The 26551-nt window shown below is 52.3% G+C and overlaps 1 long non-coding RNA gene across 3 annotated transcripts in view; it reads right to left on the bottom strand.

Moving 5' to 3' along the window:
* The window catches only part of LOC119953319, a 148452-nt gene extending 122243 nt beyond the window's left edge, over window positions 1-26209 (bottom strand). Inside the window, exon 1 of one of the 3 annotated variants that reach the window (XR_005457993.1) lies at window positions 26098-26209. This is a non-coding gene — a long non-coding RNA (uncharacterized LOC119953319). Of the gene's footprint in view, window positions 1-1035; window positions 1226-25992; window positions 26047-26097 lie in introns of those variants that run through there. The other 2 variants (XR_005457989.1, XR_005457992.1) reach the window with 2 other exon arrangements.
* Between the last annotated feature and the right edge of the window lie 342 nt (window positions 26210-26551).

The raw sequence follows: 26551 nt of genomic DNA, 5'->3' as shown, positions 1-26551 counted from the left end.
ATGGCCAATCCACCTACTCTGCACATTTTTGGGTTGTGGGGGCGAAACCCACGCAGACACGGGGAGAATGTGCAAACTCCACACGGATAGTGACCGAGAGCCGGGATCAAACCTGGGACCTCAGCGCCGTGAGGCAGCTATGCTAACCACTAGGCCACTGTGCTGCCCTGACTTTTCTTTGCTCTTTGTTCAATGTTCCCATTCTGAAAGCAAGCTCCTTGGCAGCAACACAACTCTTACACAAGTCAATGACCTTCATCCTTTGTTCAGCTCCATTAATGCTGTCTGATATCATTAGAGAACCTATAGTTTTGTCTTTAGTTGAAAAAGCCTGAGGTAAAGGGCTAAGCTTTGTCCTGTATAGCACCACCAATACAGAAAAGTGAAAATGAGTAATTTAATGTGGAGAACAGATTTGGATGTGACAGACCGAGCCGATTAAGACGTGTCCATTCATTCAGAACTCTAATTCAAATCCGACAAATATGCAATCTTCTCTTTTTTGCATTGTTTATAAAATGCTCTTGGCAGCACTCATGACCAAACGCTTAATGCATTCATATCAATAAAATGAGAAGCCATAAATATATGATTGTCATTAATAAATCTTCTTCACCAAGAGAGTGGTTAGAATGAGGAACTTTACACGGAAGTAATTGAGGCAAATAGCGCAGGAGGATTTATGGGAGAATCAGTTAAAGATATGAAGGAGAAAGTAATTGAATGTTACGCCGATCGGGGAGGAAGAGGCTCACTCAAAACATAAACACCAGCATAGAACAGTTGGGCCGAATGGCCTGTTTCTGTGCTGTAAAGTCTGTGGAAGGCTAGTTGCCCTGAAGGTAAGGTGCAATATAAAAACAGACTCATTTTTTCTCTGGTGATGTCCTGCATGGACCAATATCGTTCATAATTGCTTCTTGATTAAAGACATGAAATAGGTTTGAGAATTCTGATTCTACTTTACAATTGCGAGATGTCCAAAGTACAAATCTGTCCCACTGATTGTCAATTACCTCGGTTTCCATACAGTACCTTTATCAAACCTGCCTCGCAGATCAAAACATCCCTTTCATGTTTCTTTGTGTTTTTGTTCTATGTTTCGGATAGTTTTTGTAAATTTCCAACACGCCGTGCATCTTTCTTTTTTAGTCTCTCTTTTTCCATTCAGTGGTTTTCATGTGGCATCTGTCTTTCATCTTTGGACTGTGGGAGGAAATCCACACAGACATGGGGGAAATATACAAATTCCACACCCAAGGCTGGAATTGAAGCGGGGTTCACGGCGCTCACGCCACCAAGAGACAGCAGTGCTAACCATTGCCCACCATTCTGCCTCACTTTTATTGTCTCCCTCTCATGCTGTTCTTCACATCAAACACTTCACCCTTTCCCCCTTTCCCTCCCCTTCTCCCTCCCCTTCTCTCTAACCCTCCCCCTCTCTCTAACCTTGCCCCCTCCCCCTCTCTCTACCCCTGACCCCTGCCCTTTCCCTCTACCCCCCTCCCTCGCTCCCTGCCCTCTAACCCCTCCCTCTACCCCTACCCGCTGCCCCATGCCCCCGACCCCCTCCCCCTCCCCTACTCCTGCCCCCTGCCCCCTTCCTCTACCATTGCCCACTGCCCCTGCCCCCACCCCTTACTCCTCCCTCGCACCCTACCCCCTACCTCTACCCCTACCCCCTCCCTCTACCCCTACCCCCTCCCTCTACCCCTGCCCCCTCCCTCTACCACTGCCCTCTACCCCTGCCCCCTACCCCTGCCCCCTACCTCTACCCCTGCCCCCTCCCCTGCCCCCTGCACCTCTGCCCCACCCCCTCTCTCTACCCCTGCCCCCTCTCTCTACACCTGCACCCTGCCCCCTACCCCTACATCCCCTCCCTCTCCCTACCCCTACCCCTCCCTCCCCCTGCCGCCTCACCCACCCCCTCTCCCTACCCCTGCCCCTACCCACCTACTCCCCCTCTCCCCACCCCCTACCCAACCCCTCTCCCTACCCCCTGTCCCTATGCATCCCCTCTCCCTACCCCCTACCCACCCCCTCTCCCTACCCCCTGTCCCTACGCATCCCCTCTCCCTACCCCCTACCCACCCCCTCTCCCTACTCCCTACACACCCACCCACTCTCCCTACCCACCCCCCTTCCTACCCCCTACCCACCCCTTCTCCCTACCCACCCACCCACCCCCTCTCCCTACGCCATACCCCCACCCCCTACTCCTACCCCCTACCCACCCACCCCCTCTCCCTACCCCCTACCCACCCACCCCCTCTCCCTACCCCCTACCCCCCACCCCTTCTCCCTACCCACCCACCCACCCCCTCTCCCTACCCCCTACCCCCACCCCCTACCCCCTACCCCCTACCCACCCACTCCCCCCTCTCCCCACAGACATAGAACATAGAACAGTACAGCACAGAACAGGCCCTTCGGCCCTCGATGTTGTGCCGAGCAATGATCACCCTACTCAAACCCACGTATCCACCCTATACCCGTAACCCAACAACCCCCCCCTTAACCTTACTTTTTAGGACACTACGGGCAATTTAGCATGGCCAATCCACCGAACCCGCACATCTTTGGACTGTGGGGGGAAACCGGAGCACCCGGAGGAAACCCACGCACACACGGGGAGGACGTGCAGACTCCGCACAGACAGTGACCCAGCCGGGAATCGGCTGGGGGAAGTATACAAATTCCACACCCAAGGCTGGAATTGAAGCGGGGTTCACGGTGCTCATGCCACCAAGAGACAGCAGTGCTAACCATTGCCCACCATTCTGCCCCACTTTTATTGTCTCCCTCTCATGCTGTTCTTCACATCAAACACTTCACCCTTTCCCTCCCCTTCTCCCTCCCCCTCTCTCTACCCCTGACCCCTGCCCCCTACCCTTTCCCTCTACCCCCCTCCCTCGCCCCCTGCCCCCTAACCCCTCCCTCTACCCCTGCCCCTTGCCCCGTCCCCTCCCCCTACTCCTGCCCCCTGCTCCCTAACCCCTTCCTCTACCACTGCCCGCTGCCCCTGCCCCACCCCCTCCCTCACACCCTCCCCCTACCTCTACCCCTGCCCCCTCCCTCTAGCCCTGCCCCCTCCCTCTACCCCTGCCCCCTACCCCCTCCCCCCTCCCCCTGCCCCCTGCACCTCTGCCCCTACCCCCTCTCTCTACACCTGCCCCCTGCCCCCTACCCCCTACCCCTACATCCCCTCCCTCTCCCTACCCCAACCCCTCCCTCGCCCTGCCGCCTCAACCACCCCCTCTCCCTACCCCCTACCCCACCCACCCCCTCTCTCTACCCCCTACCCACCCCCCTCCCTACTCCCTACCCACCCATCCACACCCTCTCCCTACCCACACTCCCTTCCTACCCCCTACCCACCCTTCTCCCTACCCACCCACCCCCTCTCCCTACCCCCCTCTCCCTACCCCCTACCCCCTACCCCCTACCCACCCACCCCCTCTCCCACCCCCTCTCCCTACCCACCCCCTCTCCCACCCCCTCTCCCTACCCACCTACCCCCTACCCACCACCCACCCACCCACCCCCTCTCCCTACCCACCCACCCACCCCCTCTCCCTACCCCTACCCAGCCACCCACCCCCTCTCCCTACCCCCTACCCCCTCTCCCTACCCCCTGCCCCCTCCCCTACCCCTGCCCCCTACCCCCCTCTCCCTACCCCCCTCTCCCTACCCCCCTCTCCCTACCCCCTCCCCCTCTCCCTAACCCTCCCCCTCTCCCTACCCCCCTCTCCCTACCCCCCTCTCCCTACCCCCTCCCCCTCTCCCTACCCCCTCCCCCTCTCCCTACCCCCTCCCCCTACCCCCTATCCACCCCCTTCCCCCTCTCCCTACCCCCCACTCCCTACCCCCCACCCCCTACTCCCTACCACCCACCTCTCCCTACCCCCTCTCCCTACCCCCTACCCCCTCTCCCTACCCACCCACCTCTCCCTACCCCCCCACCCCCTCTCCCTACCCCCTACCCACCCACCCCCTCTCCCTACCCCCTACCCACCCACCCCCTCTCCCTACCCCCTACCCACCCACCCCCTCTCCCTACCCCCTACACCCTACAACCCTCTCCCTACCCCCTACCCACCCACCCCCTCTCCCTACCCCCTACACCCTACACCCTCTCCCTACCCCCTACCCACCCACCACCCCCTCTCCCTACCCCCTAACCCCCCCCACCCACCCATCCCCTCTCCCTACCCCCCTACCCACCCATCCCCTCTCCCTACCCCCTACCCACCCATCCCCTCTCCCTACCCCCTACCCACCCACCCCCTCTCCCTACCCCCTCACCCACCCCTACCCACCCACCCCCTCTCCCTACCCCCTCACCCACCCCCTCACCCACCCCCTCTCCCACCCCCTCACCCACCCCCTCACCCACCCCCTCTCCCTACCCCCTCACCCACCCCCCCTCCCTACCCCCTCACCTCCCTACCCCCTCACCTCCCTACCCCCTCACCCACCCACCCCCTCTCCCTACCCCCTACCAACCCACCCCCTCTCCCTACCCCCTCACCCACCCACCCCCTCTCCCTACCCCCTACCCCCTCTCCCTACCCCTGCCCCCTCTCCCTACCCCTGCCCCCTCTCCCTACCCCTGCCCCCTCTCCCTACCCACCCGCCCCCTCTCCCTACCCCTGCCCCCTCGCCTTCTACCCCCTCTCCTCCTCTTTCCCCCACCTGCATGCCTTTCGGTCTGTAACCCCCCTGCACATGGAAGGATAAGCACAAATGTCGCCATCAGAAGTATTCAGTCTGCCGGGCCAAGTTCAAGTTCATTGCGTCTATTTAATAAATTAATCTGGAGGCACAGCATTCGGAATTGACAGAGTAAGAGAAAATTGATTGCAGGGGTCTGAACATAACACACAATTAGCACCATAAACATTCCATTAAATTATTCAACCGCAGGATCTTAAGTGGTTCCTTTTGTCCGTGATGGGGCTGAAGGGGCTGTTTGCAATGAGAGGTAATCAGGGCTAATTAGGCTTTATAATGTATCTTAATTGCCACAAGCAGTTCCTGGTTAATTGCAGTAAAGTTAAAAAATCTGGGGGTCTTTGCCACCCACAAATGTTCGCCCTCAACTCACCCAGGCTAAAAACATGAAAGCATACAGGCCCATAATTTACTGGTATGGTGTTGCCTGTTATTTCAATCTTTTCCTTCACCCAATAGCTTGGAAAGATGTGTTTCACCACAAATTGCTGAAAATGTAAAGCTTATAGCACATAGTTGACAGTCCCTCTCTTTCACCAATGAAAGTTAGGAATTGAGAAAAGAAAACAGGAATATCTGAGAAGGAAATGTGATAAATTGGAGTCAAATCAAGTAAAGAAGGAGAAATAAAGGGAAGGGAAGAGAGAGGGGGAAAAAAGAGAAAACCATGTAAGGAAAGAATTAAAACATTGTGCTGGCACAGCAGTTAGCACTACTGCCTCACAACGCCAGGGACTTGGGTTCAATTCCAGCCCTAGGTCACTGTCTGTGCAGAATTTGTATGTTCTCCCCGTGTCTGTATGGTTTTCCTTCGGGTGCTCTGGTTTCCTCCCACAGTCTAAAGATATGCAGGTTAGATAGATTGGCCATGCTAAATTGTCCCTTAGTGTTCAGTGATTTGCAGATTATGAGGTTACAGAGATAGGGTGGGGTGGGCGAGGCAGTGGACTTGGGCAGAGTGACTTTTTTGAAAGGTCAGTGCAGACTGGATGGGCCGAATGGCATTCTTCTGCACTGTAGTGATTTTTAATTTTTAATTCAAAAAATCTCCAACAACAATTGACTTCTTGCAGGAGTGAGACACCACAGTTTCAATTATTCCCTTTCTGGATCAGAGAGGTTAATTGACATTACAGGATTTGTTCCCTTTGATACCTAAGCAGTTAAGTTCCAACCAGAACATTTTGTACAATTAATGATGAATGGATAGGTGTGACTGTTTCTTGGAGTTCATGAGGTTATAAATGAAATGAAAGTCGCTTATTGTCACAAGTAGGCTTCAAATGAAGTTACTGTGAAAAGCCTGTAGTCGCCACATTCCGGCGCCTGTTTGGGGAGGCTGGTACGGGAATTGAACCGTGCTGCTGACCTGCCTTGGTCTGCTTTCAAAGCCAGCTCTTTAGCCCTGTGCTAAACCAGCCTAATATAATGGCAGAGCAGTGCAAATTACCCAGCAAGGCAACAAATTCTAAGCCATTAAAATGGTCACCACAGCAAATGGAGAGAATGCATTGCCTCAAGATTTTTTTTGTTACAGAATCTCAATGTATTGTGTCCTCCAATATTCAAGCCTCAATTGTCTGCTTTGCTGATTACCTTTCAATTCCTCACCGGGCGAACGCTGGTTTGAGATTGTACAGGGTTTGAAGAACAGAAACCGGTATTAGATTCTTTCGGACAATGGTGGATTGGCCATGCTAAATTGCCCCTTATTGTCCATAGGCGTGCAGGTTAGATGGGGTTACGGGGGTAGGGTGGGCCTAGGTAGGGTGTTCTTTCATCAGGTTGGAGCAGACTCGATGGGTCGAATGGCCTCCTTCTGCTCTGTAGAAATTCTACAGTTCTGTGTGTCATAATATCCACTCGTATATAATGAGATGCAGACAGGCAGTTATTGACACACAGGATAACCAATGAACACACACGACACAGAACAACCAATCACCAGACAGGACACCACCACTATAAAGCCCACAGGACATTGAGGCTCTCCCTCTTTCACAGGACACGGCTAGGGAGATAGTCACAGTGCACAGGCCAATGAACATCATCACCACGTGGTAGAGAGCTAGTCTGGTCAAGGCAGTAGGAGATTATCAGTTAGATTAATAAAGTGTTAACCCACAGCAGATTATGTACAGAAATCAACAGGTTCAATAAAGCAGTGTTAGACTGCAGTGTTCTCCGACATCTCCTGTGTCGGAAGCCTGTTTCTCGTTTTACTGCATCCAGTTGCAGTCGATGTTAGACCAACACAGATAACACATCACGGTACCAGGGACCTATTAACTCTAACGAGCCTACCTCGAGTGAATCTGCAATGACCAGCACCCAGCCATCCAGCAGCCTGGAAAAGATCCAACCTCCTCCGCAACTCTGGATCTCCAGCAACCTCGGCGCCAACTGGAAAGTCTTCAAACAGAAGTTCCTCCTATATATCGAGGCCTCCGACCTTGAGGCAGCATCAGATGCCCGAAAGATCGCACTGCTACTGTCGACAGAGGGGGATCACGCCATCCACATCTATAACTCGCTCACATTTGCCGATGGCGAAGACAAGACGAAGTTCAAGACGGTACTGCTGAAATTCAACAACCACTGCGACATTGAGGTGAATGAGAGTTTTGAATGATACATCTTCCAACAGAGGCTTCAGGGTAAGGATGAACCTTTTCAGTCCTTCTTGACGCACCTCCGCATCCTGGCGCAGTCATGTAATTATGACTTGACGGCTGATTCCATGATCCAGGATCAGATAGTTTTCAGGGTCCACTCCGACTCCCTGCGGGAGCAGCTCCTCAAAATCAAACAGTTGAACCTCTCCATCGCCATCGAAACGTGCGTTGTCCATGAGCATGCCAGGAATCGTTGCACCCGCATCAGGGCAGCAGAAAATGCAAAACTAGCCTCCCACAAGGCAGAAAGGGTGCAGGCCATCACAAAAATGCAAGGCCTGAGCATCGAGGAGAGTGGCCGTTTTGCGCGCTTTTCCCGGGTCCCTACGCATGCGCGTCACGACCGGGTGGACGACGAGGCCAAAGACCCCAATGTGCATGTGCAAACATCGGCCGACCACACTGCGCATGCGCGATGGCACACAGAACGTGCTGACGTCAGCGTCATGACGTGTCCAAATTGTGGCTCTGCCCATTTAAAGTGGCAATGTTCAGCCAAAGGAAGGCGATGTCTACAGTGTGGAAAGCCTGGGCATTACATGGCCTTATGCAGGTCCGCTCCACCGAACAACAGCCAGTGATCCCAAATGCAGCACAGACGTGTCCGCTGCATACAACAACGCATGCAGGATTCGGATCCCAACAGGCCAACGGACCCCGATGCTGACTGCCTCGAGTCTCCATATCGGGTGGGCTTAATCACCATGCGCGAGGTGGCTTCCACCGTGCCTGCAAACCACCTTTCAATCCTCACTGTGGATCCTGAAGATGAGTGGTGTGCTCTCATCACGGTTAACCAGTCTTGCATCCGATTTAAATTGGACACTGGTAATCTGTGAACCTCATATCACAGTCGGACCTCGACAGCCTCCGAGACCAACCTAGCATTGTTCCACCAGCCTGCCAGCTCCTTGACTACAATGGCAATGCCATAGCTGCCAGTGGATCGTGTCAGCTCGGTGTATCTCACAAGGCAATCAAAGCGATGTTACGATTCGTGATCGTCCGGCCTGACAAGGCAACCCTGCTCGGTGACTCCTAAATCTGGTCCAGCGCGTCCATGCCATGTCCTCGACACCGGCGACTGCCTCGCCCATTGTAAATCTCCAAGCTGAGATAGATGACATTCTCAAGCAATACCACAACGTGTTTGATGGAATGGGCACGCTCCCATATCGTTACAAGATAGTGCTCAAACCGAATGCTATCCCAGTCATCCACGCACCACGCCGGGTGCCGGCTCCTCTCAAGGATCGTCTGAAAACGCAGCTATGAGAGCTCCAAGACCAGGGTATCATCTCAATGGTCACGGAACCAACAGACTGGGTCAGCTCCATGGTCTGCGTCAAGAAGCCCTCTGGTGAACTCCACATTTGCATTGATCCCAAAGACCTGAATCGCAACATAATGCGAGAGAACTACCTGATCCCGAAGCATGAAGAGTTAACCTGTGAGATGGCTCATGCCAAATTCTTTACCAAGCTCGATGCCTCCTGTGGGTTCTGGCAGATACAGCTGGACAAGTCCAGTCGGAAGCTGTGCACGTTTAATACTCCATTCAGCAGGTATTGCTACAACCGCATGCCTTTTGGTATCATCTCAGCTTCCGAAGTATTTCATCGCATAATGGAGCAAATGATAGAGGACATCGAGGGGGTGCTAGTCTATGTGGACGATGTGATCACATCGCTTGCCTCAAACAGGTCTTCCAGCGGATTCATGAAAATGGCCTCCAGATCAACAGGGCCAAATGCTCATTTGGTCGGTCCGCTATTAAGTTTCTGGGTGACCACATTTCACAGCAGCATGAAGAGTTAACCTGTGAGATGGCTCATGCCAAATTCTTCACCAAGCTGGACGCCTCCCGTGGGTTCTGGCAGATACAGCTGGACATGTCCAGTCGGAAGCTGTGCACGTTTAACACTCCGTTCGGCAGGTATTGCTACAGCCGCATGCCTTTTGGTATCATATCAGCTTCCGAAGTACTTCATCGCGGGTATCGAGGGATTGCGAGTCTATGTGGACGACGTGATTATCTGGTCCACAACGCCCGAGGATCACATCGCTCGCCTCAAACAAGTTTTCCAGAGGATTCATGAAAACGGCCTCCAGCTCAACAGGGCCAAATGCTCATTTGGTCGGTCCGCTATCAAGTTTCTGGGTGACCACATTTCACAGCAGGGTGTGCAACCTGACGCTGACAAGGTGCTGGCAATCAATGCCATGTAGATCCCAGAGGACAAAAAGGCGGTCCTCCGTTTCCTCAGGATGGTGAATTTTCTCGGTAAATTCATTCCCAACATGGCATCCTACACCACAGCCCTCAACTGCACAACATGCCAGAAGTTTCAATCAGCTCAGCCCAAGGAAACGCAGCAACAGCACGAGATCGTGACCTCTCCGTGGTCCAAGGTGGGGATAGACCTCTTTCACGCCAATGGGCGTTATTACGTGTTCCTGGTCGACTACTTCTCCAGCTAGCCAGAAGTGCTGAAACTGTCGAACCTCACGTCCAGGTCCGTCATCAAAGCCTGCAAAGAGATGTTTGCCAGACATGGATACCACTCACGGTAATGAGTAACAACAGTCCATGTTTCTACAGCCAAGAGTGGTCTGACTTTACACGATCCTACCACTTCAGTCATATCGCATCCAGTCCCCATTACCCGCAATCAGACGGGAAGGCCGAGAAAGGGGTCCATATTGTCAAGCGGTTGCTGTGCAAGGCTGCAGACTCAGCCTCGGATTTCAACCTGGCGCTGTTGGCATACAGGGCAACCCCTCTGTCGACTGGTTTGTCTCCGGCACAGTTGCTCATGAACCGCAACCTGAGGATGACTGTTCCAGCCATCCATGTTCCAGACCTTGACCACCTCACGGTGCTGCTGAAGGTGCAGCGATCCAGGGACCAGCAAAAGATCACGTTTGATGCTCATGCCACGGATCTGCCTGCGCTGGCTCCAGACGATGTTGTTCGCGTTGAGCTGCCTGAGGGAGGTTGGCCATCCCCAGCTGTTGTTGTCAGACAGGCTGCTCCCAGGTCTTTCGTTGTCCAAATGGCTGATGGCTCCATTTTATGGCGCAACAGGAGGGCGCTGCGTGAAGTTCCATGCCCATCACCCGACCGCACTTCTCCGCATGTCATCATGCCTTCTTCGGACGTCTTGCACCACGAGGCCACTGACCTGGCAGTGATCCCACCTGTCCACAAGGCCACCGAGATGGCAGCCATTCCGCCTGTCCAGGTGCCGGTGTCCCCACCACAAAGACTGAATCTATAGACTTAAATCTTGTAAATTTTATTCAGTTTGCTCTGTCTTTGCACGATAGACACCTTCCCATGTACATATGTTCATTCATTCCCCACTTGTGCATAGTTATGCATGCATATACAGCCACGTTCCAAAATTTATTTAAAAAAGGGGGAGATGTCATAATATCCACTCATGTATATAATGAGATACAGACAGGCAGTGATTGACACACAGGATAACCAATGAACACACACGACACAGAACAACCAATCACCAGACAGGACACCACCACTATAAAGCCCACAGGGCATTGAGGCTCTCCCTCTCTCACAGGACATGGCTAGGGAGATAGTCACAGTGCACTGGCCAATGAACATCATCACCATGTGGTAGAGAGCTAGTCTGGTGAAGCCAGTAGGAGGTTATCAGTTAGATTAATAAAGTGTTAACCCACAGCAGATTATGTACAGCAATCAGCAGGTTCAATAAAACATTGTTGGACCATCTCCTGTGTGGGAAGCCTGTTTCTCGTTTAACTGCACCCTGTTGCAGTCAATGTTAGACCAACACAAATAACACAGCACTGTGCTCCACATGAGCCATCTCTCACCCCTCTTGAATTGCTAACCTCAATTATGTGCTCACATCCTGAACCCATAAGATTTCACAGAGTTAAGGGTCTCACGACTGAGCCAGGGTTTAATGTGACTCTGAGGGTGTCAGCATTCCTGGCCCTTTATGTCTACCTTTGCCTATTGCCACCTTTTTCTTCATGTTTGGATAGAGCTCTCTCATCCATCGGCTTCCACCTCCAAAGAAGGGTCTAAATCTCTTTCTAAATTACCAGGAACTGTAGGTGACTTGCTGTTAACAGTGCTTTCTGTGAAAGCTAGTATTAAATTGAGGGGGGAAAAAAACTTGCTCCAGTCGATTGGTTGAACAGGATAAAAGCATATTCCAGGAACTCACATTTGCTGATCAGAAGTATCCCGGACTGTATTCTAACCCCACCCCCCACCGCCGGGTGGGAGAATCACCGGGACGCCGCGCAAATTGCGCCATGTCGCCCTGACCCCCGCACACGATTCTCCCACCGCCCCCCCCCTGAACCCAGCGCTGCACGAATCGTGCCGGGCCGCTCGGAGAATCGCCGCAAACGGCGATATCTCTGGCCCGGATGGGCCGAGTGGCCGCTCCGACATGACAGGGTCCTGGCAGCGCTGTCCACCCCTGGTCGCTGCCGGCGGGAACTCTGCGGGAACGCTCGGGGGGTGGGGGGGGGGGGGCAGGGGGCCTCCGAAGGGATCTGGCCCGCGATCGGGGCCCACCGATTGGCGGGCCGGCCTCTTCTACCCCCCCCCCCCCCGCCCCCCCCCGCCCCCGGGCCTACATTCCACCACAGCTGGCCCCTGAACACCCACGCCATATTGCGTCGGGTCCGACGCGCGTAAGAAGTTCCCTGCACATGCGCAGGATGGCACGGCCCAACTGCGCATGCGCAGGATTAAGCTGCCCCAACTGCGCATGCGCGGGTTGACGCGCGTAAGGCGGCTGGAGCGGCGTGAACCTTTCCAGCGCCGTGCTGGCCCCCTGTGGCATGGGCATTTGGGGCGAGATTCTCCCAAAACGGGAGAAATCGTAAAGCTGGCGTAAAACCCGGGTGGGTTTTACAGCAGCGCGCCCCTTCCCGACCGGGGACCGATTCTGGTCCCCGGTCGGGGCTAGCAGCCCGACGCCGTAGGCTCCGGCAAAACGGGCTTAACGAAAATCGTTAAGCCCGCTTGCCGGAGTTAGTGCCGGCTGACGCGTCATATGACGTCAGCCGCGCATGTGCAGTTTGGAAGACTCCAACCCGCGCATGCGCGGGTGACGTCATCGCGTTTTTGCGCGAAACCCGCGCATGCGCGGGCCGGGTTGCCCCTCAGCCGCCCCGCGAATGGATACTGCGGGGCGGCGGAAGGACAAGTAGTGCGCGGGCATCGGGCCCGCTGCCCGCGATCGGTGGGCACCGATCGCGGGCCCATGGCACCCTTGGCACGGCCGTGGTATGGCCGTGCCAATCGGTGCCATGGTTATTAATAGCGAGTTTGTGACGCCGTTTTTACGAACGGCAAGACCAGGTGTGTTTGCCGTTCGTAAAAACGGCGGAAAGGGCTGGGACTTCGGCCCATCTAACAGCTGAGAATCGCTGCCGGCCGTAAAAAAAACGGCGGCAGCGATTTGGGTCGGGACTTCGGCAGGGGGGTGGGAGAATAGCGGGAGGGCGGCAAAAATGTCGGGAAGGCCCTCCCGCTATTCTCCCACCCGTCGTGGGGGGCGGAGAATTTCCCCTTGGTGCGCGGAGCGCAAAATCGCCCCCGAGCTTTGTGAGGGAGCATTAGCTGTGGAGAAGGAGGTTGGAATAAGCTTTAAGTCGTTCAGCATTGCAATTGTGAACATTAATTTCCTCCTGACTCATTTTGAGTAATCTCACAGCCAATGTTTAATTTCATTTTGTTTGTGTTTTCCATGTCCTTAGCCCTGTATTATATATGAGACGCAAAACTTTGCAGATTCTCGATTATCCAATTACCGTTGGAAAGCTTTAGAGGAATTCCAAATCTTGTGTGTCAGGTGATGAAGGGCCAGGAATCCTTTGCCTGCACTCATTTTCCACTCTCTTTCTCCCCTGCCCTTTCTCTCACTCTATTGTTCTTCCCTCATTTTGCCAGAAATATCCCAAAGCACCTCGCAGTCAATGAATTAGTGAAATGGTTATTGTTATATCATCATAGATATCATAGAATTACAGTGCAGAAGGAGGCCATTCGGCCCATCAAGTCTGCACCGGCTCTTGGAAAGAGCACCCTACCCAAGGTCAACACCCTATCCCCATAACCCAGTAACCCCACCCAACACTGAGGGCAATTTTGGACCCTAAGGGCAATTTATCATGGCCAATCCACCTAACCTGCACATCTTTGGACTGTGGGAGGAAACCGGAGCACCCGAAGGAAACCCACGCACACACGGGGAGGATGTGCAGACTCCGCACAGACAGTGACCCAAGCCAAAATCGAACCTGGGACCCTGGAGCTGTGAAGCAATTGTGCTATCCACAATGCTACCGTCCTGCCCTAATGCTACCATGCTGCCTACAGGGTTATGAAACAAACATCACAGTCACTCTGTACAGAATGGAAGAATGACCAATTAATCAATTGATTGGCGAGGTTGGCTGTGGGCAAAGAATTTTTGTCAGGATACTGGGAGGATACCCTTGCTTCTTCTTGTCCAAACAGTGGATAGATATTTTTTTCCCACATTGAGCTGAACCACCAGATCCAGCCTTACTTTAACACCTCATCCAAAATAAACAGCACCAATTAAGTAATACAGCTTGAACTGTTAGGCTGGATAATGTGCCCGAATGTGGGGTTTGAGGCCATAAGTGCATCTTCTTAGTTGAGCATACCATTGACTTGAGTCCTTGTGGCTGCAGTATGTCGGGTTGGCGGGAGTGGGGTGGGTGGGTAGTGTTGCAAGAATTATTCTCAATGCAGGTATACGGTACCGGATTTTGATAGGTGACAGGGATTGCTGAAAATAGAAAATATTCCATTGCTCAGCATCAATGTCTCTCACAAAAAGGTGCACACAATGAAGGGGGAAAATCCAGATACTGTTAGAAAATGAAGACATTATGGGGCCAGCCATACAACCCTGGTGAGTCTACACCATTTAGCTAGGCAGGGAAAGAAAGATTGATTGTCCTTCAAGTCCTCAGAACATTCCGAAGGACCTTACAATTAAGTTAGCACTGTTGAAGTGTACTGTATTTTTTTTAATCCACCCAGGTGGAGAGATGGGTCCTCAGAGATGGCACTGGTAACAGTGCAGCTCTCCCTCCCAAGTGTTGACCTGGATTATGTGCTCAAGACTCTGGAATGGGGCTTGAACTCATCCCCATAGAACAGTACAGCACAGAACAGGCCCTTCGGCCCTCAATGTTGTGCCGAGCCATGATCACCCTACTCAAACCCACGTATCCACCCTATACCCGTAACCCAACAACCCCCCCCCCCTTAACCTTACTTTTATTAGGACACTACGGGCAATTTATCATGGCCAATCCACCTAACCCACACATCTTTGGACTGTGGGAGGAAACCGGAGCACCCGGAGGAAACCCACGCACACAGGGGGAGGACGTGCAGACTCCACACAGACAGTGACCCAGCCGGGAATCGAACCTGGGACCCTGGAGCTGTGAAGCATTTATGCTAACCACCATGCTACCCTGCTGCCCCATCTTCCTCAGAGGGGAGTATGCTACCATGGAGCCAAGTCTGATGCACATAAACAGAGAATGCTGGAAAAATACAGCAGGTCTGGCCGCATCTATAGGGAGAGAAAACAGGGTTAATATTTCGAGTCCATTTGGCACTTCCTCAGAACTTAAGAGAGTGGAAAACGTGTTGGATATTAAACTGTAGCTGGGAGAGATTGCAACATGGTACAGCAAACTTAAGAACAACAGACAGACAACCAGTTGCTGGGGGGCGGGGGACAAGGAGTATCCTCGCATTGAGACTAAAACGTATGGGATATTTAAAAAATGATTTAAGATGAAGGGGAAAGACCACAGTTTAAAACTCTTGAACGCAATGTTGAATCCTGAGGGCTGTTACATGCCTAGTCAAAAGATGAAATGCTGCTCCACTTTGCGTTGGGCTTCATTGGAGTCTTGAAGCTGGCCAAAGACAGGCATGTGGCATGAGAGCGAGGTGCTAAGTTAAAATGGTACGTGACAGGAATTTTGCGATCATGCTTGCAGACTGAGTGAGTCCACAGGGGCTCAGAATGTTAACTCTGTTGCGTCTCCCTATGGATGCTGCCAGACCTGAGCTTTCCCCCATGTTCGAGTTTCTTCCAGAGTCTAGCATCCACAGAATTTTGCTTATTTTACTTATAAGAACAAGATTGATCCGTACCTCAGTCTCATTTGCCCATCTTAGGTGTGAGGCAAGGGGATGGTAATGCGTGGTGGGCCAAATCGGTATTATCTGCAGGATATTATCCTCACTAGTACAGGTCAGCACCCCCTTTCCATTATCCCTTTACATCACACGGAATTTGATGCAATGGTGTAGTCAGTTTTGATCCAGCACCTTGTGCAAAGTGCTTTTTATATACAGCAGGTGCTATCGGAAATCCAACACTTTTGTAATCTTAGGATTCATCAGACTCCCAGAACTGTTCATTGAATGTGAGTTTAACAGATGGAATCAAAGTTTGAAAAATAACCAACCTTTAAATATAGCACTGCAGTAATAAGGATTTTCATGATTCATGCCAGCGAATCCATCACTTCAAATTCTCTTGATAAAACATCATCTTCTATAAATAGAGGCTGACAGAGTACAAGGTGGTAAGTTTGTTCCATGTTCTCCCCTGGGTTAACTGATCTCACCGTGAGCTGTAGTTGAACTGCTACAATTAGCATTGATTCCCATCGGCCGAAAGACAGTCAGTCTTTCTGCTCCCACTTACTTTCCTGACAGGAAGAAGCCGGTCTGTAGATATTGGGTGATAGATTTCGACAGTTGGGAGTGCCAGAAATGTACCGAGAGATCTAACTTTTTCACAAGAGTTTTCTCTCTGATTGGTTTGCTTGATCGTGTCCAAATAGAAGTGGGACTGTCATGTTGTATATGTGTAGAATATTATGGGATGTGATGTATAGGGATGTAAGTAAGGTATTGCCAGGTATATGCAGTGTGATATTGCCTGAGTCCTGCCTGCTATCAATCGCAGTTCAGTAAATATTTTTGGCTGGTTCTAGTATCATTCCACTGATGAAAAGTCTGTTCCATATAACCACATTCGAATGAGAGAGAGGAGCCACACCTTGCTTTTGTGTGGTAGTTGAACCTGATGGTTGTCAGCCCATTGGTTTCAATGAATAGAAATCAGGAGCGTGATTCTCCGTTGGCTGACGCTGAAATTGGGAAATGCAATTGGGTGGAGAATAGGTTCCGACACCAAAATCGCAGCGGGCATCGATTTGACGCCAAATCGCAATTCTCTGTCACCTCGACAATGGTGTGAATGTGGTCCGGAACGCAGGTACAGTAAACACTGTTTGCATATCATTAGTGGTCCTGGCCCAGTATTCTCCGGGGCCTCTGCCATTCTCCCCATCTGAAGGGCCGAGTTACCGATGGCGCGGTTCATTTGTGCTTTTAAAAATCATGAAACTGGTGTCATGGCTTCTGAGGGAGAGAGAGGGGGTACAGAACATGTCCAATATTGCCATAGTTTGCTGACAGTTATGCCGCTGCCGGGGGGGCTTCTGCCAGAGCCGATGGAAGTAGTGGGGGGTGACCAGGAGCTGGGCTGTCGGGTTGGGGTGGACGGGCATGGAACACCATTGCTGTAGTCGGAAAGGCAGCCACGCAGTTGTGCCCACCACTGACAGCCCACTGTGAGCATAGGGCCATGGATTGTATGGGTGTCTCTCCAGGCCACCCCCTTAGATGCCCTCTGGTCCCAGCCGACCCATCAGCTGTATGGATGTGCTCCAGTACAACAAGTGCCATCTTGTTGGCTGGGATGAGTGTGTGTGGGGATTGTAATGTGTATATGCGGCTGCAGCTTGTCAGCCTCTAGTGTGTCAATCACAGACATCGTGAATCCTGTACCGTTTTTCATTGGAGTCGATTAAATGAAATGAAATGAAAATCACTTATTGTCACGAGTCGGCTTCAATGAAGTTACTGTGAAAAGCCCCTAGTCGCCACATTCCGGCGCCTGTTCGGGGAGGCTGGTACGGGGATTGAACCATGCTGCTGGCCTGCCTTGGTCTGCTTTAAAAGCCAGCGATTTAGCCCAGTGTGCTAAACCAGCCCCTATGTGTTCCACATGGTGCCGGTGCTATCCTCTTCATAGTCACTGAATCTGTCGCCACGTTTCGGTTTTGCTGTCATGAAATTCCACAAATTCTGTGCCGGCGTCAACACTTAGACTCAGAAAAGGAAAGAGTCCTGCCCCAAGTATTTTCCATCATGAGCAACCAATCTACTTTGCCAGATTACTCCCCTGGCTGCCTGAGCGCGGAAATGTGTAGATGGCAATTTATCCCCCGTGCAGTTCAAAAATATTCAGACATCTTGTTCAAAAAGACTCTTGGCCCAGCCAGTAAAACCTCGCTCCTGACAGACTCGAACTTCCAATCTGAAATGTTAATGCGCAAATGCTTAGTGCTCTTCTACTCCAATTCTTTGTATTTTTTTACAGGTTGTATTCCATGTTAAATAAATAGGTAATGCCAATGGTCAGAAATGTAGTGTGAGCACCTTGGTGAACTTCGTAGAGCAGGAGGGTCTGCCCTCTGAACTCTCAGACCCTTTCTTACCATCTCAAACTTAATATACAGGATGTGGGCAAGATTAATATTCTCCATTAAGGTATTGTCGAGCATGACAAAGTTATTCCACCTTGTCAAGGCTGTGGATTCTGAGGATATGACATGCACCTGAGGGGGTATAAAATCAAAAACGTATCCACGGAAACACTATTTCGGTAGGTGAGTGGTTAATCCATCAAATAGGGTCCCTGAAGGAGGCAGTAAGAGCAGATCTCATTTGTTTTTGAATAAATCAACGCTATGGGCTGGATTCTCTGCGGCCCCGTGCCAAATGCAATTTTGGGCCTTTGGGTAGAATCCCAAAGTTCTCCTTGACTCACGGTTTCCTTAAGTCCTGTCTGAGTCTGCTGTAGACAAATTGATATCGTAGAGATTGACTGCTATGAAACAACATAATTACTCTTAGAGTATGTGACTACTAAGAGGGTAGAGGTTGAGCTGGTGAATCTTTGCCTAATATTTGTGGCCATCTAAAATAGTCGCCCACAAAAAATGATGGGAATTGTGGTCAGGTTTTGGGACACAGACAAGCTGCAGCTTGTGTATTTGCAAACAACTCAGAGACTTCCGCAGGAACTCTCACCGGCTGAAGGCCACTCAAAGGTCTTCTCAGGACTATGGGCTCCAGATAGAAACTAACAATAAGTGGCAGGCTCGGAGGCGCCTAAGGAGGTGCCTTATTTGGGAGGGCCAAAGTGCCCTGAACACTACCCACCATGGCTGATGGAACCATCAATTCACGAGACACGTGCGTTAAGATATGAACAGTGGTTTTAATCTACTTACTACAGAGCCAGCCTGTTACCCGTTGAACTCGCGATGAACTGCAGGCTGGCTCTGGACACGGTTATTTATACAGCAGTCCAGGGGGAGGAGTCATGGGCGGAGCCAAGGGTGGAGCCCTGTACAAACTCCTAAGCATTCCCAGAGCTACTCCCCCTAGTGGTCGGATAACGCTACTGCGCTTACATTGGTATTGGTAAATACAGTGTGAATTACTAAGTTACATTCACCACATTCACCCCCTACAAAAAAATCAAGTCCGGTGGGGGTGGTGGTCTACAAAGTCAGTCTGTCCGGTGGTCGAACTGTCCGCTGTGATCTGCGGAGCACCGGGGTTGCAGCCTCTTGCGATGGCTGGATGGGTGTTGTGTGCTGGGGTACAATGGCGGACTCCAGGGAGGGCTGTGTCCAAGCTTCATACTCTTCTGGTTCGACCGGGGACTGGGGGCTGGCCGGCGCGGTTGCACGGAACTGGTGGAGCGAGCTCGTGGGCTCGGGAGCGCAAGTGGGCGGCAGCACGGGGTGTAGAGTGAGGGGTCCTTCTGTGGGGGCAGAGGGGGTGCTGGATCCAGCGTGTACCAGATCCCGGAGGGATACTGTGTCCTGGCAGCCGTCAGGGAACTTGATGAAGGCGTACTGAGAGTTGGGGAGGAGCAGGCGCACCTTCTCAACAAGGGGGTCGGTTTTGTGTGCCCTGACGTTTTTCCTCAGGAGTACCGGGCCCGGTGTCTTCAGCCATCGGGGGCAACACGGTAGCATGGTGGTTAGCATAAATGCTTCACAGCTCCAGGGTCCCAGGTTCGATTCCCGGCTGGGTCACTGTCTGTGCGGAGTCTGCACGTCCTCCCCGTGTGTGCGTGGGTTTCCTCCGGGTGCTCCAGTTTCCTCCCACAGTCCAAAGATGTGCGGGTTAGGTGGAGTGGCCAAGCTAAATTGCCCGTAGTGTCCTAAAAAGTAAGGTTAAGGGGGGGGTTGTTGGGTTACGGGTATAGGGTGGATACGTAGGTTTGAGTAGGGTGATTATTGCTCGGCACAACATCGAGGGCCGAAGGGCCTGTTCTGTGCTGTACTGTTCTATGTTCTATGTTCTAAGTGAGACCCCCGTGGAGGGTCTGATTTGTCGCTGTGCATAAGAGGGACCTAATAGCATGGAGCGCGTCTGGGAGGACTTCCTGCCACTGGGAGACTTGGAGCTTTCTAGACCGGAGGGTCAGTAGGACGGTCTTCCAGACTGTCGCGTTCTCCCTCTCCACCTGCCCGTTCCCCCTGGGGTTGTAGCTGGTAGTCCTGCTCGAGGCAATGCCCTTGTCGAGCAGGTACTGACGCAGCTCGCGCTCATGAAGGACGAACCCCGGTCGCTGTGCACGTAGCTGGGGAAACCAAACAGGGTGAAGATACTATGCAGGGCCCTAATGACTGTGTGGGAGGTCTGTCGGGGCACGGGATAGCAAATGGGAAAACTCATCTACTACGTTTAGAAAGTAAACGTTCTTGTTAGTTGAGGGGAGTGGCCCTTTGAAATCGATCGCGAGGCGTTCAAAGGGCCTAGAAGCCTTGACCAGGTGGGCTTTGTCTGGTCTATAGAAGTGCGGTTTGCCCTCCGCACAGATCGGGCAGTCCCTAGTGACCGCTTTTACCTCCTCGTTGGAGAAAGGGCTCTGATGTAGTGGGCGAGCCGGGTGACCCCCAGGTGGCAGAGGTCGTTGTGGATGACTTTCAGTCGGTCAATCTGCGCGCTGACGCATGTCCCACGGGATAGGGCATCCGGAGGCTCGTTGAGCTTCCCGGGTCGATACTTAATATCGTAATTATAGGTGGAGAGTTCGATCCTCCACCGAAGAATTTAATCATTTTTTATTTTGCCCCTTTGCAAGTTAACAAACATAAAGGCAACCGATCTTTGGTCGGTGAGGAGGGTGAACCTCCTACCTGCGAGGTAGTGCCTCCAGTAACGAATAGCCTCCACAATGGCTTGTGCTTCTTTCTCGACTGAGGAGTGTCGGAGTTCTGAAGCGGAGAGGGTACGGTAGAAAAATGCGACTGGTCTCCCTGCCTGATTTAGTGTGGCTGCTAGAGCTACCTCTGAGGCGTCGCTCTCAATCTGAAAGGGAATGGAGTGGATTCATCCACCGCCCGTATGGCCGCTTTGGCGATGTCCTCCTTGATTCAGTTGAAGGCCTGGCGTGCCTCGGCTGACAGGGGAAATCGTGTGGCCCTGAAGAGTGGGTGGGCTTTGTCCGCATATTGAGGGACCCACTGGGCGTAGTAGGAGAAGAAGCCCAAGCACCGTTTGAGGGCCTTGGGGCAATGGGGGAGGGGGAGTTCTAAGAGGGGGTGCATACGGTCCGGGTCTGGCCCAGGACTCCGTTTTCCATGGCGTAGCCGAGGATGGCCAGTCTGTTTGTGCGGAAAACGCATTTCTCTTTGTTGTAGGTGATGTTTAATTTCTGTGCCGTCTGGAGAAAACGGTGGAGGTTGGCGTCGTGGTCCTGCTAGTCATAGCTGCAGTTGGTGACATTGTCCAAGCACGGAAACGTGGCCCGCAGCCCATACTGGTCCACCATTCGGTCCATTGCTTGTTGGAACACCGAGACCCCATTAGTGACGCCGAAGGGGACCCGGAGGAAATGGAAGAGGCGGCAATCGGCCTCGAATGCCGTGTAGTGGCGGTCCTCTAGGCGGATTGGGAGCTGGTGGTATGCAGACTTCAGATCCACCGTGGAAAAGAGCCGATACTGGGTGATCTGATTTACCATGTCTGCAATCCTGGGGAGGGGATACGCGTCGAGGAGCGTAAATCTATTTATGGTCTGACTATAGTCGACAACCATGCGGAGTTTTTCCCCGGTCTTAACGACCACCACCTGAGCTCTCCAGGGACTATTGCTGGCCTCTATAATCCCCTCACTGAGAAGCCTTCGGACCTCTGTTCTGATAAATACACTATCCTACAGGCTGTATCGCCTGCTACGAGTGGCTACGGGTTTACAGTCCTTTGTGAGATTGGCGAAGAGAGGAGGGGGGGAGATTCGCAGTGTAGCGAGGCTGCAGATAGTGAGTGGGGGCAGGGGCCCGCCAAAGCTAAGGGTGAGGCTCTTAATGTTACATTGAAAATCTAGGCCTAATAAGAGTGGCGCGCAGAGTTCGGGCAAGACGTAGAGTTGAAATTTTGCATAGCTAGCGCCTCGGATTGTGAGTGTCGCGGCGGTGCGCCCCTGGATCTGGACAGAATGGGAGCCTGAAGCGAGAGCGAGATAGTTTGCCGCACGGGGAAAACGGGGAGCGAACAGCGTCTTACCAGGTCTGGGTGTATGAAGCTCTCAGTACACCTGGAGTCGAAAAGGAATGGCGTGCTGTACCCGTTGATTTGGACCGTCACCATCGAGTTTCGCAGATGCTTCGGGCGTGATTGGTCCAGAGTGACTGCGCTGAGTTGCAGGTAGACGGCGGCTCGATCAGCTGTGCTGGAGTGGTCCCGTGATGACTGCCCTCTGAGTTCGTAGTCGTACTCTTCCGATGAGTTGTCCGAGCGTGGAGATGCAGGTCGGGCCCGTGGATCACACGTGGCGGGCGGCGAGGAAGATGGCGTCCAAGATGGCGGCCCCCATGAGTCGCACATGGCCGGCCGCTTGGTGGAGGTTTGCCAAGATGGCGGCCCCCATGGATCGCACTTGGCGGGAGGGGGTGGGGTCGGGGCATAGGCCGCAACGTTTCGGGACCCGCGGGTGTGTGGAGCGATTATTTTGTGCCGCTGGGGAGTTGGAAGCTGGGGCCCTTTTTGCGAGGCACACTCTTGCGTCGTGGCCTTTCCGCCCGCAGCTGCTGCAGGTCGCGTTGCGGGCCGGGCAGTGCTGCCGCGGGTGCTGATTCTGGCCGCAAAAATGGCAGACTGGAGCAGCATAGTGGCTGGCTGGGGCAGCATGGTGGCTGGGCGGCTGCGTGGCACAGGCCTGGGGGAGTCGCTGGTCGGGGGCCCATGATTGGGTCGCGGGGTCCACGTGGAACGAGGTGAGGCTGTGGAAGGAGACCTCCATCGTGATAGCAATTTCCGCAGTTGTTTCCAAGTCTTGTTCCCCCTTTTCCAGCAGTCGTTGGCGCACATTATTAGACCTGAGGCCTGCTACAAAAACATTGCGTACAGCAAGTTCTCTATGTTCAGCCGCGGTAACCGCTTGATAGTTACAGTCATTTGATAGATTATTGAGCTCTCTTAAAAATTCGGCGAGTGATTCTGTTGGCCGCTGGCAGCGAGTTGTGAACACATGGCGTGCGTAAACTTTGTTAATGGGCCTTACATACATCTTATCGAGTATCGCTAGCACTGCAGTATATGAACCGGCTGAGTTTAGTTGTATAGAGATTCTGTGGCTCACCCTCGCGTGCAGTAGACTTAACTTCTGTTCCTCTGTTGTTTCGGCTGTTCTCGCATCTGCCAGGTAGGCCTTAAAGCACCGCAGCCAGTGGGAGAAGATTTATTTTGCCTCTGCATCCTGTGGGTCGGGTTCCAGGCGTCCAGGCTTGAGGGCTGATTCCATGATCGATCCTGACTGTTCTCAAGTAGATTAAATTGATGGAACCATCAATTCACGAGACACGTGCGTTAAGATATGAACAGTGGTTTTAATCTACTTACTACAGAGCCAGCCTGTTACCCTTTGAACTCTCGATGAACTGCAGGCTGGCTCTGGACACGGTTATTTATACAGCAGTCAAGGGGAGGAGTCGTGGGCGAAGCCAAGGGTGGAGCCCTGTACAAACCCCTAAGCATTCCCAGAGCAACTCCCCCTAGTGGTCGGATAACGCTACTGCGCTTACATTGGTATTGGTAAATACAGTGTGAATTACTAAGTTACATTCACCACACAGCCATCAAGGTACCCACCCCTAATTGGCCACGATTGATGAGGGTGATCAAAACTCTACTGATCCATTGGATCCTCACCTGGGACCGCCCAAAAGGGCACGTGAGAATAAGAAGAACTGCACAGCCAGCATTCAGTCTGTTTCTGACCAGCTCTGCACCTGACCACCGGCTGCAGCATAGCTCCTGACATCAGCCAAGTTCAAAAACCCGCGACATCTACCGAAAGACGACTATTCAACACAGGCGACCCAGCCGACCTCCAGCCACCACACGTGAGGAAACAGATAAGGTCTTATCTACTCTGCACCGAGCCGGTCATTTGGAAGTTAAGTCAAGGTTGTTTAAACTGATAGCTAGAGTCTACATGTGTGCATGAACGCGTGATTACTCAAGTATATAACTAACCTTGTGTCCAATAAATAAACAGTAATTGAACTGAATACTTGTGTGATCATTTGTCCAATACATGGGGTACGCTCACACACTGTGGTTATTATAAACTAAAAGAGCAACAGTGAATCATGTGACTACTAGGAGGGGAGAGGTAGAGCTGGTGAATCTTTGCCTAGTATTTCTAATGATCCTATAGCAGATGCAATGCATCGAACGGAGTTATGAACTACATTCAATATCGGGTGGAAAATATGGAAACACTCGATGCATACAACTAACATTGGGTAAAAAACATGGAATGAATCAATACAGTACATCAAATGCAAGGTCAAAAATATGGGGCGGAATTCTCCATCGGCCGACACCGAAATTGGGAAACATGATTGGGCGGAGAATAGGTTCCGAAGCTGAAATCGCGATTCTCTGTCACCTCGACAGCAGCGTCAATGCGTTCCAGAACGCACGTACAGTAAACACAGTTGGCATATCATTAGTGGGCCCGACCCGGCATTTCCTGGGGCCTCTGTGATTCTCCTCCTCCAATAGGCCGAATAACCGATGGCGAAGTTCACTTATGCTTTCAAAAATCGTGAAACTGGCGTTGTGGCCAATGAGGGAGAGGGAGGAGGTAGGACACGGAGAGGTGCGACTGCGGGCCGGACACTGGACAGGAAGGTTGGGGTGGGGTCAGCCCTACCAGGGCCGAGGGGGGGGGGGTGATGGAGGAGTGGGCCGTGTGGCCAGAGTGACCCCCCATGGGACTAGGGCGGTGTCCAGGCACAGACCACCATTGCCGTGGCCTGCAAAGCAACCATCTTGCTGTGCACTCCACCTGGTCCTGGAGCGTGCCATCAGCTGTCTGGGTGCCACACCTTCCCTACCCCTGCACCTCAGCCCCCACCCTCTAGCGCACCATCCTGGCAACCTATCCTCCGCCATTCCCCCCCTCCCCCCACTTCCCCCGGCCACCATCTGCCAGTGGGGCATCACGCAACCCACCAGGGGCAAAGCCCACATTAGCCCCTATGTGTGCGCCGGATGGGCGCTGCTGAGCGTACCACTGGTAAGGGCAGAGTTAGCCAATGAAACCCTTGGCAACAGGGATGAGTGCAAAGGCCAGAGTCCCCACGGTGACGGATTACCAGCTGTCACCTCCTGGTGAGACTGACAGTGTTGATTGCTTCTGCCACCACTTCCCAGGCAGTGTTCAGGAGGGCAGGCTTGAGTCTGTAGCCCACTCTGAGGAAGAGGGTGTCCCTCTGCTCCTCACTGGCATGGAGCTGTGGATCCACCTTGGGGACGCCAACCTCAGAAGGCACGTCTTCTCTGAGCCGTCTTGGTGGTTGCAGTGAGTGTGTGGGAAGTGGAGCGCTGAAAAACAACTCCAGCTTCCGGGTTCGTTGGCGCTAACTTTGGCCCCAGTGATTAGAACACTCACTGGGAGTTGCTCGGAATTTGCGGCAGCAGAGTGGAGGCCCATTAGCATGTCCTGAATTGCTCCAGAATTCAACCTCAATGGGAATGCAATTCGGTCCTGGCGTCAACAAAATGGCTGGGATTTACCAACCAACCCAGCATTCTCCCAGAGAATTTCGCCCAGAGAATCCTCACCACTACACTGTCAGAAAGTAACTTTCACACAAGGTCACTTTTGGAATCCTCTTAATCTCATGGCATAATTCCTTCACATCGACTTGCTATACTGTGTCTGTGTTTGAAAAGCTCTCAAATTTGCAGTTTCAAACACACAACACACATAAGGAAATGTAAATATACTTGTCGGCAGAGTCAATATAATTTCGGAAGGAATTTTAATGAATTCACACCTTATGCTTTTTCCATCAACCTGCAACTGGCATAAAAATTCAAAGCACAACATACCTGCAAGGCACCTCGAACTGAGTGACTTTAATTGTTTTCCTCTCACAAATCCTCTTAACACTTAACCCAGTCCTGAAATACATGTCCTTGACAATTGGTACTTACCGATTATCTCACGGTCATTGCAGGCTGCAAATCAGTTACATCTGTAGTCAAAAATATCTCTTCCCTTCAACCCTGTTGTCTGTCGTAATTATGTGTAATGTCTTGAACATGCAACGGAAATGATATCCTGTATCTGAGATTATCCAATTTGTAGTTATCAAACATTACTGCAGTGGAGACTGATTCTGTCTCTCCATCCAGATCACCATCACAAGGTCAAGTTACACTTGTGAACACTTAGGTTTTTTGATTTGAATGTTTTACCTTTTGAATTTGTCATGAACTTTCATCATAAATCCTGTTGCAAAGGTTGCCCTAAGACCCACAAAATTTTCCAGGTGTCCATTTGTAAAATTTATCATACTGTGCAGTGTCTTGGCAATGAGGGCTTTAACACCTGATGAAGGGATGTCCAGCTATGAGCCATGTTCATTCTTATTTTTAATGCTGTTGC

Source organism: Scyliorhinus canicula, chromosome 18 (assembly GCF_902713615.1).
Source record: "Scyliorhinus canicula chromosome 18, sScyCan1.1, whole genome shotgun sequence".
Lineage (NCBI taxonomy): Eukaryota > Metazoa > Chordata > Chondrichthyes > Carcharhiniformes > Scyliorhinidae > Scyliorhinus > Scyliorhinus canicula.
The sequence above is the reverse complement of the archived record's forward strand: the minus strand, read 5'-3'. Positions and strand labels throughout refer to the sequence as shown.